At 35.4% G+C, this 3,991-nt stretch overlaps 1 protein-coding gene and 1 long non-coding RNA gene across 3 annotated transcripts in view; one reads left to right on the forward strand and one right to left on the reverse strand.

Moving 5' to 3' along the window:
• The window catches only part of LOC106883440 (adenomatous polyposis coli homolog), a 188,253-nt gene that overhangs the window by 117,652 nt on the left and 66,610 nt on the right, over window positions 1-3,991 (reverse strand). The gene's annotated exons all lie outside the window — the stretch shown is intronic.
• Window positions 1-3,991, forward strand: part of LOC106883439 (uncharacterized) — an 11,572-nt gene that overhangs the window by 4,601 nt on the left and 2,980 nt on the right. The window contains exon 2 of the long non-coding RNA XR_001411131.2: window positions 1,927-2,149. This is a non-coding gene — a long non-coding RNA (uncharacterized LOC106883439). The remainder of the gene's footprint in view (window positions 1-1,926; window positions 2,150-3,991) is intronic.

Here is a 3,991-nt window from a genome sequence, read left to right on the forward strand (position 1 = left end):
TATATTCACACAATAGGTCTCTCTCAGTTTCCATCTACCAAATTCACTCACAAAGCTTAGTATATAAGTAGAAGACATTAGCCCAAGATGCCACACAGTGGAACTGAACCTAGAACCATGTGTTAAGGAAGCAAACTTCTTATCACACTTTGGACATATGACACATCATGAATCAGTGCCCAAGACCACCCTGACAGGAAGTGTGGAAAGGAAGAGAGCAAGAGATGTCAAAAGACGTTTGTAGACTAACATCAAAGAATGAATTGGAAACAAGAGTTTGGCCAGTTGTATGCATACAGCACAATAGAGACTTGGAGAGTTCTGGCAAGCCAACCTCTGGACACAGGGTGAACACTTGGCTGATGATGACATACACACACCCACAGATATATGTACATACACATGCATATATAAGAGAAAACTGAGATGAGAGAAATAACTCAGAGTAGCCAGTGGCATGAATATCGACAACAGAGATAAGTAATGGAATATCAAACACCATATAAAAATCAATTCATGATTTTAATGAAATTATCTTCCTTTTGAGAAAGGAAGAAGCAAATGTGTTGTGGTAATTGCAAGCAACTCCAAATGAAAAGGGGAGATAATAACAAGCATCAAGAAGTTTCTGAAATTGACATACCATTCAGTAAAAGCTTGATTGGTTTCTGTCTCCATAGGTATCGTCAGTACAGTGCAGAGAGTCTATGATGTATTGTGCAAGCCTTATTGAACTTAAACATCTCTGCAGGATTTCTGGCTTGTTAAGATTTTTTTTTTAGAGTCCTGAATCAATGAGAAGATGGTAATGTGTGTAACCTGAGGAGAGCTGCTGAGGCAGAAACAGAGGCACACATTCACCAAACACAACCCAAGTTTATTTTGCTTTTTATCCTCTTCAGATCCATAAAATAAGTACAATTGTCAATGTAATCAACTATACAATAGGTGGTGCTCCAGCAAGACCACACACATTGCTATGATTGAAACCAATAAAAGCTAAATAGCTGAAACAAAGTCAAGGATGTTGTTTGCTAGGAGATTATTCCTACTTTATGACAGTGATTTCTTAGATTAAGTACAAGGCCTAATTTTTGTAAAGGAAATGTGTTGTGTGTGTTGGAAGAGGAGGGTGGTTGGATATATGATCGACTGAATCAAATACCAGAATTCACTATTCTTTATTTTATGGATCTAAATAGTTGAAAAGCATAGTCAACTGACACCAAGGAAGGGGATGGGGAGAGATTTTTAACTCAAAATATTGCAACATTGAAACAAGATGCCAATATTTATCATCATCATCATCAATTTTTAATTCTTCACTGTTCTAAATCTAAGTGTGTGTGTGTTTATGTGTACAGATGTATATATACATACATACTACACATATATATGCAGATACACACACACATATACATACATATATATATAATACACACACACACACACAAATATATGCAGATATACTTTTATGTTTCAGCTCTAAAGCTGTGGCTATGCTGGGGTGTATATATATATATATATATATAGTATTAATAAAATAAGAGATGGAATGTGTATTATATATACATACATACATATATATGCGTATATTTATGTATATACATATATATATATTTACAATTAATGAAAACACTATTGGTTTAGCACATATATTAAATATTGATTAATCATCATGAATGTCCTCCTTCCTCCAAAGGAATACATTTTTAAAATGTCTATCATTCAGAATACATGGGTATTTCTTTGGGGTTTTTTTCTTTCTTTTTTTATTGCTATTTCTATCTATATATTTTCAAATCAAAAAATATAAACGCTGAATAAATAAAAATAAACAAACCAAAATACTAAATTATGAAATCTTTGAACTTCAAAATGAAATAAAAAAATAATCAATTCATACGTTTCTCTTTACTGAATCAGAACATGATTTTTGTATCAGCAAGCTTCGAATTTTTAGCCTTTTCCACACTGTGCAGTTCATATCACTCATCAATTGGATAAATGTTTTATCAATATCACATGCTTATGAAATGAAATTATAGCAACAAATCAATAAAGAAGCTTCTACATCGTGACATTACTTGCCAGAAAAAGCAGTCTAATCTCCTTCAAATCACAATCTATTGTCTTAAAAAAAAAGAAGGTAAGACTTATTTATTGTGCATGTTCATTCACTGTAACCTTGAAGTTCAACATAGTATAGAACACTACATCATTATTATCATCAGTTTAATGTCCACTTTCCATGCTTGCATGGGTTGGACAGAGTGTATTTACACGCACACACACACACACATAGTAGTCGTGGTTGTTGCCAGTTCCATGTAAATGGCACCCACCCATGAATCATAGTTGTGGTTGTTGCTGGTGTCATGTAAATGGCACCTGTGCCAGGGGTATGTAAAAGCACCCATTACACTCCTGGAGTGGTTGGCATTAGGAATGGCATCAGCTGTAGAAACCATGCCAAATCAGACTGGAACCTGGTGCAGCTCTGCAGCTCCAGTCAAGCTGTCTAACCCATGCCAGCATGGAGAGTAGATGTTAAATGATGATGATGATTATACACACACACACACACACTTCTTTCAGTTTCTGTCAACTAAATATACCCAAGGGGCTTTGGGGCTGTAGTAGAAAATACTTAATCAAAGTGCCATGCAGTGGGACTGAACTCAGAACCATGTGGTTGGGAAGCTAACTTCTTATTACATAGCCATACCTGCTCCAGCATAATTGAGATCTGTCTATGATTTCTGCGTGGGAGGAGATTTTAACATCTGGATGCATTTCAACAGCATGTTGCAGTATCAAGTTGACTATATAAGTGAACAGGGTAACAGATACCAGATATGATGCATCCTTGGAGTATATCATTACATAATTCAAAGAAACCAATCTCTTCATTGCAAGTTCTGACATTGGTGTGAGTGCATCTCTACAGATAAATGTCAGAAATACATGTCATGTCTTTACATGTTCCAAACAACAAGAAAGTAATCACCTTGAACACCAAACACTTTGAAAAGAATAAATAATATTTTGTTTCTTAGAAACTCCTTTCTACCAGGATCTGATCAACCAGATCAGGACTACATTGAGCACCAATGTTCAGCACTTGTGAGGTCACCAACTAACTCACAAGACAAATCCCCTAGAATGTGTGGAGCTGCAGTATTGAGAGAGGTGGCTTCATGCTAAGTGTTGAGAGGCTTAAGAATGACAGAGGGATGGGAGAAGATTCATTGCTGTGAAGAAGATACATGGCTAAGCCAGTTGGAAAGAGGGAAAGGATGTCAAAGATAAGGTGTCAGAACATATCCTTAAGGTACAAGATGGTGGATAAAGAGAGAGGATAGGGAAAAAAATTAAGGACAGTTGGGCGACCTGGTTTACAAGAGTGTGAAAGGAAAGCGATGCAATGAATGGTGAACATGAGGAGAGGCATGGTCAATGGTAAATCTCAGTTTCGAGGTGAAGCTAAAAGAAAATAGAAGTGGATCAAAGAAGAGGATATGATAGGTGGCAATACATAAAGGGAAAAAGTGGAGAGCAACAGAATAATAAAATCACAGCTAGATGAGAAATAAGAAGAGTGTGTGCAGTGTGAATGGGCAGAGGGAAGAGGGATACACAATGACAAAGGCAGATGTCTGAGGTATATATGGGTAGCATTTCAGTTTCCATCTACCAAATTTTACTCACACAGCTTTATTGTCAACACATTTATCCCAAAAACTGCACAGTGTGATCAAATCAAAGATTATATAATTATATAGTTACAAAGTGAACATTTTAAGTAGACAGCCATTTCTACATCCAGATATACAAGAAAAGAAAAATGGAAATGGATTTAAATTTAATGCTGCATATAAGAATAACATTGTTAACCAAGATATAACATCAAAGCAATATACAGATATATATATATATATATATATATATATATAGTCAGCGAGTGGTGGTAAATTAAATTTCTAAAATT

The sequence above is a fragment of the Octopus bimaculoides genome, chromosome 4 (assembly GCF_001194135.2).
Source record: "Octopus bimaculoides isolate UCB-OBI-ISO-001 chromosome 4, ASM119413v2, whole genome shotgun sequence".
Classification (NCBI taxonomy): domain Eukaryota; kingdom Metazoa; phylum Mollusca; class Cephalopoda; order Octopoda; family Octopodidae; genus Octopus; species Octopus bimaculoides.